The sequence below is a fragment of the Melospiza melodia genome, chromosome 8, assembly GCF_035770615.1.
Source record: "Melospiza melodia melodia isolate bMelMel2 chromosome 8, bMelMel2.pri, whole genome shotgun sequence".
Lineage (NCBI taxonomy): Eukaryota > Metazoa > Chordata > Aves > Passeriformes > Passerellidae > Melospiza > Melospiza melodia.
In genome coordinates, this window is record NC_086201.1 from 14215876 (window position 1) to 14226470 (window position 10595).

Below are 10595 nucleotides of genomic sequence, written 5' to 3' on the forward strand. Positions count from 1 at the left end.
ATTGTGAACAAAAAGTGTGAAACACATCACTGACTTTACATTTTGAGCACCATTAGCATTCCTGAGACCTTCAACTCCAGAAGAGGATGTAGCAAAGTAGGAGAAAGTACAATAAAAAGCATAGAATGCTTTTGTTCTACAGGGGGAAAGAAATAGGCAAATTAGGATTCTGGTTTCAATAACATTTGGGTGTGGAGAGAAAGTGATAAAGGGCTACAAAACTGTACAATGAACAGAGAAATGTATTGTTATAACACACAGAGAATTTCCATTCTTCTCCCAAAGGAAGGTGGCACCAAAGGAATTCAGTAAAATGTTTAAAAGTTTTTAAAAAGAGTAGTTTTTACTAGAACCACTAACATTCCTATAGAATTTCTTACAAAAGGATATTTGGATGCCAGACATTTATTTAGCTGCATGCAAAAAAAGTCTGAGAAAAAAATCCAAACATTACTAGCTACACAAAAACTACTCCAGATTTAGAATCAACCTTTACTAAAAATAATTAGGGATTGAAAGAATATTCAAGCTAAGAATGCTTACACTGTTCTCACTCTTCCATAAGCATTCATTTATGCTCTTCATTGAGGGATGAATACTGAATTTTCTTTTGTTTGATTCTATGACAGATTAAGATTTTACCTAAAACTCGCCAGACAATTCACCAATAACATATAAATTTATTTTTAAAAATCTCACTCAGTATTCATGACAATGCCAGTATCACAAACACAGAAGCATAACAGATATTCCATGAAGGAACTTGCTGCAGCAAGGCATTCATTAAGGCAGTCATTAAGAAGTCATTACATGATCCACGTCATCCCTGCCTGAAGTTATTGTGCTTACAGCTACCAGCAGGACAAAAAAAACGCTTTTCTAAACCCAACTTAACACCAAGACAGTTATCATCAAGCCATTATGGAAAAAAACTCCACAATTCCCATGGGGATTTGCTATTCAAATTGAATTTTACTTTTAAAACGAAGTCTTACGCTGGAGTTACAAAAATTGTGGCACTGCTAAAAACACACAAGTCAGTGTGACAAAACAACAATTAAATACAGGTTGAACTTTACCAGTTTTCAGCTGCTGCATTAATAAGATATTCAGGGTGACAAATCTCATGCTCTTCAATAGAATGTTGTATTTATTTTAGTTTTTCTTTAGAAGTTTAACTTCTGCTTGTGTCAGTGTTTTAGCTCTCTGTTATCTTTTTAAAAATTATTATAAATTCAAACAGCTTGATCCAGATTTTTCCAGTTTTCAAATGTTTGTTCAAAGATGAGACTACGTGTACTTCCAGTGACATGGCATTTAAACTGTTAACATTTACAGACCTCTTGTCTAAATTATTTTAAAATAATTTTAAGGACAGGTGAGATACAATCAACATTGACTGCTTGAATACTTCTTCCTGCAAGAAACTAAAAAGGAACTTCTCTAGTCATCATTATTGGTGTCCATTTAAATTTTTGTGAAGAACACACTGTTGAAAGAATTGCAAAATTTGTCCCATCTGTGATCTAGCCTCAAAAATTATGGATAACAGCATTTACATAAGTCTGATAAAATGGAGTAAAAGCAGGGAACATGCTGAACACATCTGTCCCATAGCTGACTCTGCAATTCTTCCAATAAAACATGCCTATAGGATTAAAATTTCTTCTGCTACATCACTGGACCATATGACAGCTCAAGATGGCAAAAGGCTTGTTCAGGTACAGTTGCACTAACAGACATTACCTCAGCAATATCATTTACTCCAAAAGACAGCACATGTACAAAACAGACCAGTGAGGTCTGTTTTGTGGAAAATGCATCTAACCCTAGGAGAACTTGTCCTCAATCCAAATTTCCTCTTGTAGAGCAGCTTATGCTCAAAAGCCACAGGGATTGCACGTGCTAGGAAAGAGAGATGGAAGAGCAGCAAGTGCATACTCTGCTAAGTCTAAAAATGCTAAACAGAAGAAAACTAACCCAAAATAAAGATTGAATTCAATACAGTTATATTCCTTGAAAAGACAACTCCAATTCATATATTGGAGTTATACTGAAGAAAGAGACAGCTGATACAACAAACACTAGTATGAGCTCCTGTGTTAGCAAATGCAGGAGCCAGGAACCTGATGCTGTTGGCAAGAAAAGAAAAAAGCCCCAACAACAAAACAAAAACAAAACCCAGCCATACCTGCATGCACACACCCTAGAATGACATTTTAATAAGGCCACCAGGTTACTTCTGCTACTTGCATAGTAACTTAATTACTCTGTTGCTCAAAAACTGTCTGTAGAACTTTGAAAAAGATACAGACAAATCAGGGCACAGTGAGACTGAAGAACAAACATCCTGTTTGGGTAGTTTAGAAAAGAGAAGTCTAAAATAAAAGGAGATAGAAGAAGAGTCTTCAGATATGAAGACTTGGTGAAAAGAGCACAGAAACCATTATCCTGCACGAGTGGTAAGAGTTGGATGAGAATTAAATGGCTTAACTAGCACCAAGACAGAGTTAAGTGTTAAGAAAAGCCTCCTAACAACAGTAATAGTCATATGTACCAGCTATAAATAGACCAGCGCAGAGGTGTGGTATTCCCCTCTTCTGAGTTCTTAAAGAGAAGATCAGACAAATGTCTGTCACACATGATTTCAGCATATTTCCTTCTGCCTCTGGTGGGGGCTGACCTCATGAAATCCCTTCCTTTCTTACACATCCATCAGCCAAATCAGAAATGTTCATCACTGTTATCATACCTGAGCTTCACAAGTACAGTCTTTCCAATACAAACATCAGAAGCACATGAATTTTATTGCATTGCTGTTGTCAGATTGCTCATGTGCTTGGCACAAATCATCTCAGGAAAACAAAAAGCAGCAAAAATCTTTTACTGCTGCAGATAATCCACAAATGATGACTGGAAATACAGGAAGAGAAGAAAGTGAGAAAGATATTGTGAAGGATTCAAAGAAAAAAATGGCTGAAAACAAAATTACAGCAAAGAAAAAATACTTCAGCAAAGAAAAAATACTTTAGCCTAAAGAAAACTATTTTCCTCTCACATGAAAAACTGAGTTAAAGTATGCTGGTATATCTTAAGAACTATGCAATAATTGGAGACAGAGAAGTACACATAAGACTTCACAGATGGGACAAAGACACATCTCTACAGGACTCCCCCAATTCCCAAATGCCAGTTTTTAAAGGAACATGTAGATTCTTCGGCTTTGGTCCTGCTCAAGTAAGTCCAACTGCAAATAAACTCACTGAGATGGGAACTAAACTGTGCCACGTGTATTTGTGGGTCAAGTATCTCTAGAGCAGGGGTTCCCATTTCCCAGGAGAATCCCTGCAATATCACAACACAGAACTCCATCTTTCATTTTCTAATTGTCACCAATCTTCCTGTTGTGTTTAAAAGATTACATTTCAGATGCATATACTAAAACATCCCAGAAAACCCTGCAAATAAGCATGGTTAGTCTAAGAAAATGGGTTTACATAGAGCCATAAATTTCATTTGTCATACTATTAAATCAAGATGTCATGCCAAGATCCAGAAGTGAGGAGTGAATCACACATAACATGCTGAATTCTGAACACATTCCCATGTTTCCAATGTTATTCTACAAGCTGCATGCAATTATAACATGCATGATCTATTTTGACCTTAGCACTACAAAACACAAAATATTAAAATAGCAAAAGAAGCATTTCTGCCTAAAGAGATTTTTCTTTCTTCTCACAGAAAAATCAGTGTGTTTAACAGAATTTATGGATTTTTTTTCTTTTGTCAGTTTAATACTCTGTCAGTTCTACTTGAGAATTTTAAAAGCTTTCATTTAGATATTGAACTTTCAGGACAGCAAATGTAACAGTTTGCCTAATTAGATAAACCTAGAGTCACTAAGCAATATACATATCTACATTAGCCTGCATGTACATGAAAACACACGACATTTTCTGCAAATGTATTGAAGATCTGCTTAAATACATCAATCAGTCAAATCTTCATCACTCATTTCTTTTTCTCCCAAAAGTCTAAACAAAGGATACTGTTGGCAGAACAAAACATCTAGGAAGATATTACTAGAAAGTATGTTCATTACTCCCAACTAAATGGGTACCTCTCCACAGATCAGAACATCACTGGCTGTGTGCTGTGGAAGAGGGGGGACAAATGAAGGAAATCAATCTATTATCATTCTCAGGCTGCATTTTATAAGAAAACATTACTTTTAAGTTCAGAGGATGCCCAGTTAGAGAGCCACTAACAACTTCTCACAAACCAGATTACTCATTACTTCTCACTTAGTTTGCTGAGGTAAAAAGTCAGCCTACCTTTAATACGAAAGAAAAAAATATACAATTTTAGATTGCTGAGATTTCAAAGCTTTTTTCTTCACAGTTCCCTACAAATACTTATTATTAATGACAAGGTTTTTAAAACCAGTCATTCTGATTTGTACCTAATATGAACAACTTCTAGGAAATGATCAGGAAAAAATGTGAAGTAAAAACTGTAACTGTGGATTAAAGTTACAGCTTGACCAACTTGTGCTTGATTTCTCCAGAGCAAACTATAATAAAACAATCTCTCCTGCATTTAGAATCACTGGGCTTTAAATTCCACAAGCCTGTGCACTGACTGGCTTTCCCAACATTCATAACAAAGAACCACTGAAAAAAAATTTGAATGTTTACTCTTTTTTTCCATAAATTAGTTTTATCAACATAAAGCACAAACAACACAAAAAAGCTTGCCTACTGATATTGAACAAAAACATAATGGTCATTTCACCTAACGACTAAATTCTGTCACAGCTCTCTGCCTAATAACATTTACTACAAAACTCCTAAGATTACCAAGCTATCCCTCTGACAGTTCAGAAATCCCAGCAAGCCAAGGCAAGCAATGCAAAAACTTCTGTTTTCTTCACCTTACTCGTCTATTACCGCCAGGTAAACCACCTGTTCAAACACCAACACAGAGCTCATCAAGGCAAACTCTACACAGATTTTTCTTCTCAAGGAATGAGCCAATCTGACAAATGTTATCTTCCTGTTCTGATTTATCAATATACACTAAAACCTTGGGGGAAAAATCAAATTAATTATATGCAGCTTTGCTACCTCAATCAAATCTGGGTTCAATACGTATTGGTGGCAGTCACGATAGAACACACAGTGTAAAGGGAACAGGAATTATAACAAGTTTTGATTTTAAAATAGATTGCTGAGGAAATCACTTATTTACAGAGTCACTGTAAGGAAAGGTATAGGTGAAAGCAGGAAAAATAGCAAAAAAAGCTCATCAATGTCTCTTCCCTTAAAAATATCCAGAGGGAATTCCACAGGAAAGAATACTTTCTAGGCTATTTCGTTAGTGAGTGCTGTGCCTCGAGAGAACCCAAGATGCTGTGCATGACAAGCCTGTAGCCATTCACTCTGCTACGTCTCTGCCATATACACAGCAACACAATTCCTTAGGCCTCCAACGCTCTGCAACGTGCTGCATTGTTTAAAGAAAAGAAACGCTGTAGTTGAGAGACATTTGCTGCGAGGACTAGAAATCCCCCTTATTTCAAGGCAGGCTTCTATTATCTTTTACCACCCTCTTAGAGGGCACTGCATGATACAATACAGCTTAGAAGCTCTCAGCTGTTTTCGCGCTTTGATCTTCAGTAATGCCACAGCCAAAAACTAAAAGGAGATTTATGAAGCAAGAGCAACCAAGGGTGAAAAAAAAAAGGGCAAAAAAACCCTCCCAACCTCGTGGGTGCTGCAATGCACTTCAAAAGCAACACGGGAATAAATAATCCAACATTCACTTTTTCCCCTGACAAAAACATCTCGCAGAATTTGACCTACATACCCAATTCACAGCACTACCACTGCAGAGCAATTCAAAGACGAGAAACCACAGCGGCATCAGCGAGCAATCACGGCAAGGTTCAGGGTGACACAGAAATACTCGCCAGGCACATAAAACACTTAAGACACTGCAGCGGTAATGTAAGCCAGCGACACTAGCGCGCGTCTCCCGGCACCGCAAACAACCACACCGCCGCGCAGCTCCACCTGCGCCGGGCCGGCTCCGCGCTGCCCCCGGCCCGGGCACCTCCGGGACGCCGGGCCCGCCCCGCGGCCCCGCCAGGCGCCCGGGCAAACCCGCCCCGGGGTTCCCCGCACTGGGGCCGCCCCCGCCCGCCCCCTCCCCGCGCACCGACCTATGTCACGGCGGAGGCCGGGCGGCCGCCGGGGACCCCCCGCGCTTCCCGGCGGCGGCGGGAGCAGCCCCGGCTGGGCGGGCGGCGCGGAGGGAGCGGCCAGGATTCCGGAGCGGAGCCCACCCCCCCGGGGGAGGGGGGGAAGGGGCCCGGGGCCTGCCCGCGCCGGAGCACGGCGGGGACGGTGACAGGCGGCGCCGAGGCCGGCGCGGAAGGAGCGACGCGACTCGGCGGCGGAGAGGAGCGGGGCAGGTGCCTCGGGGCGCTGCGGCCGCGGCGGGGCCGGGCCGGGCCGGGCCGGGGGTCCCGTCGGGCGTGAAGCGCCGCGGCTGCCGCTGCTGCCGCCCGCGAGCTCCGCCCCGCGCGCGCCGGGCCCCGTGACGGGCAGGGAGCGCGAGGCGTCACCGCGCGGCGGCGTCACGGCGAGGGGGCGGCGCGCGCCCGGGGGCTGCGGGGGCGCGTGCGCGCAGGGAGAGACCCGGGTTCGAATCCCGCCCGGGACCCTCCGCGGGCTGAGGGCACCGGGGCCGTGCGGCTCCTGCTGCTCCCGGACGGGCGAGCCTGAGAGAAGCCCGGCCCAGCGCCGGTCCGCAGCTGCGGGATCGGCGCCGAGCGGGGGCAGGACGGGAAGGTGCAGCGCGGTACAGCCATTGCCATTGCTCGCTGCAACAAATCCCCCGCCTCTGGGCCCCGAGCGCAGCCCGCGCTGCCGTGACTTGCCTCTCACGGGGCCGTGCGCGCTTTTAGCACAACTTAGAAGGGCGCTGTGCCGCCTTCAGTGCGCCCACTGCTCCCCGCGCTCCGCAGGAGGCACCTGCTTCCCGCAGGAAGTCCGTGCATGCATGGAAGAAGGATGCTACCCTCAATTAATCAGCGAGGAAGCAGTCCCTGATACGTAGCAGGGCAGCTATTACAGCTACCCTTGCGGTCTTAAGTAACCGATGACTGTAAATAATAGCAGGGCACTGTAATTAGTTTTGTACAGATTTAACAGCAACCTCAGAGGCATGAACCATTGTGTGTGAGATGCACAAATGAGCTGTGCGTGTTTAGCGGCGCCCTTTGAGACACTGCCAGGCGCGGTGTGTTCACACGGAGCCAGCAGTGACCTGTGCTGGGCACCTGACTCCGCTGCTGCCGCTGCTGCTGCTCACATGCGGCTTTCTGGGCATGGCCTAAGAGGTATTTAATGTGTAAGACATGCAAATCCTGACAACCTCTCAAAATCTACCCAAAACAAGGGTTGGGGGGCTACTTTGGGGTCACCCTTAACAAACCTCTGAAATAAATCTTAAACTTCTGTTCAAGTATTACATGTAAATTTCCAGTGGGAACAACATATGAAACTAAGTAATTGCCCATTAAGATCCATAATCGGATTGAGATCTTCAACCAAAATAGGCTGCAGAGAATGATAAAATAATATACCATCATATTTTTTAAAGGGCACTGAAGAAGACAGTGATAAAGAGCATCTGATGAAGCACATCCAAGAAAGGCACAAGGCACTGACTCACTGATTCCATCATACAGGAGACATAGTCATCTCAAAGCTAAGACACTTTGCTCCAGACTTGGGGAAATTGTCAGTGGTGTTCACAAGACACTTGTCATGATCAAGAGTCTTTAATGAGGAAGTTAAAAAGGTGACCTTTTCTGCCAAATGATGGGGAAACAGCCAAGAAAATGCTGATGTGTGATGCTCCTGCACCATCGAGCAAAATCAATGAGCCACAGCTGCTTACACAGCTTTGAAAACACATCCAGTGTTTCCCTTGCTTTAATGTTCCATTTCATTGCCATTTGTCACCTTTAGCATCTTGTAACTGGATTTAACTGATGGAGGAGGGCTTAGCAAATGGTAGGTTTTGAAGTCAAAGTTTTTTCACTACAGAAGAAGCCAGCAGGGACTGTGGAAGATCATCCCACATTGCTCTGCCCTGTGATGCTCTGTATTGCTGCACAAAGCCTGCCCAGCACAGAGCAGCATCCCGAGAGTGCCTGACAGAGGTGATGTACATCCTGACAGGCACCAGTGTGACCATGCCATAATCCTGAAATCAGAGCATCTTCAGTACCAGGAACAGCATAAACAACTAAATACTGACTCTGAGATAAAAAATACCTATCAGCACCAAGGACCAGCACTTATGACACTGGCTCACACTGAGCTCAGCCCAAACCCATGGGCATGGTTCTGGGATCATGTGTCATGCAAAATAAATCTTACAGGAACAGTTGTTGATATGGAAAATAACAGTAAAAAATAGCTGACAGGAGTTGAAATAAAGTATATCAGTTATTTTTATCCATTCAGTTCAAACCCTGTACAGGTGACAGAAGTTGGGAGGTGTGGGGGTGGAAATCATAGAGTAAGCACATCTCAGGATAGTGTACTCAAGCAATTGACTGAAATCTGGCAGAATGGCTCTCCCTGAATTCCAGAATCAATACTCATTGCAATGAGAGGTTCTCACCTCCTACATATACTGCTTCAGGCTAACAAGTGCCTGTATTAGTTGACACTGAAGCCACAGCTTCTAAACACTTTAAAAAGGAACAAACCATCCCCTTTTCAGAGGCATGCTGTCATTTTTCTTTTTCTCCCATATTTCTTGGCCTCCCCACCACTCCTTCCTATAGATGGCACCGTGTTACCACATTTTGAATGGCATCCAGAAAAGGATAATTTAGTGATTAATTTAATATATATTTAATCAAATGAGGGGTTAACTGACAAAGGAACAAGCTGCTGGAGACAGAGCAGATAACAGAAGTCAAAATGGCTTCTTCTGGGAACTGCAGTAGGGTAAAGCTTGAGATGCCAGGATGTTATAACATGAGCCAGAGTCTTTCCTCACCAGCAGGAGGGCCAACAATCTGTTTATAAGCTTAAATCCAGCTCACATGCATTGAGGAAACAGCAGTATTATTTCAAACCTTTGCTAGTCATGTGTGCTATGCTCCTCTGCCTTCCCATGACAGAAGGAAACAAGTGCCTGCATCTCAGTGCTTGCACCCAATCCAAATGCACCATCACTGTAGGGCTGATGAGAAAAGAAAGGAAGAGCAAATATCTTGGGGAGGACAGTCCTAAACCACTGCTGGAAGATTTGTAAAAATGTAATATACACAAAGAGATCTTGGGCAGCAGTACTGATAGGTTTGTCTGCTCCAACCCCATCACTGAAGTTTATGAAGCAACCCATTTACCTTCAGGACTCAGCCATATTCAGTAACCCAGAAGGCAGACACTGTTGACTTTACTAATAGCACAATTCCCCTAACATCTGCAGCACTCAGCCATTTAACACAAGGCTGCTATTTGAGATGGCAAGGAGAAACTGGGAGATGTTGATTAGAAGTATATTAAATTACACCATCTTGCAAGAGCACACTTTCTTAAAGATTTAGGGGATATTCTGTGTGACTGTTCAGAAGACTAAACACAGCCATAAATGCTTGAAACAAGCAATGGTTGCCTCATATTTGTTCATTTACACCTTAAAGCAGACAAGGGACCTTACTGCAGAATGACACTGCACAGACTGATCTCCCTTTAGCAAACATGACAACTGTTAATCTTTAAAGAACGAAGATTTTACAACACAGACTTCATTTTACACTAAGTAAACCCACAGAATAATCAGACTTCACTTTATGCTAAATAAATATGAATGAACAATATTCTGCTTAAGAGTACAGAGAGAAAGAGTATCTGTAAAAGGTAAGGCAAGTGCAGTTGACAGAAACTGACAGAAGTTCCCCTTCCCTGAATTACACTGCTGTCACAAATGTAAAGTTCTATGGCACATATTCAGATATAACACCAGACAGTGGTGTATTGTAGCAGTTGGTAAGCACCTATTCATCCATCAAATGAATATCTGATAAGGGATAGGCAGAATGGGCAGAGGCTTAGCCAGGGGTAAATACTAAAGCAACCAAAAAGAGATTTCTAACAGAATGGTAAATGTACCTGTCATTCTAACATTCTTCTCTTTGCTTATTACAATTATACAGTGCAGCAAATGTCTACATTTCAGTGTTTGGTCAGTAAATCTTGATTCTTCCTGAGGTTCCTTAGCCCTTTTCTCACAGTTGCTTTCACCTCCCTTGTAAAATAAATCAAATCAAATAAAGTCCTGTTCTCTGAACTCCAGATACCCCAATCTTAAGGTCAAGGATGTTTTTGCTACCACACCCATTTCTTTTAACCTCTCAATGCCCTTTGATCAAGGGCTGTTGGCATAGGAAGAGCATTGCTACAGTTGATATTATCTGCAGCACTACAGCAGAAACCTGAAATAGTCTTGATGCCAGCTGACACAACACTGGGTTTCTGCAAGGTGCTGCAAAACTTTTCAAA

General features: G+C 42.7%; 1 protein-coding gene across 2 annotated transcripts in view; it reads right to left on the reverse strand.

Moving 5' to 3' along the window:
* The window catches only part of MAP3K2 (mitogen-activated protein kinase kinase kinase 2), a 46554-nt gene extending 40261 nt beyond the window's left edge, over positions 1-6293 (reverse strand). Inside the window, exon 1 of one of the 2 annotated variants that reach the window (XM_063161848.1) lies at positions 6227-6293. The gene's annotated coding sequence lies outside the window, so the exon portion shown is untranslated. The remainder of the gene's footprint in view (positions 1-6226) is intronic. The other variant, XM_063161847.1, reaches the window with a different exon arrangement.
* Between the last annotated feature and the right edge of the window lie 4302 nt (positions 6294-10595).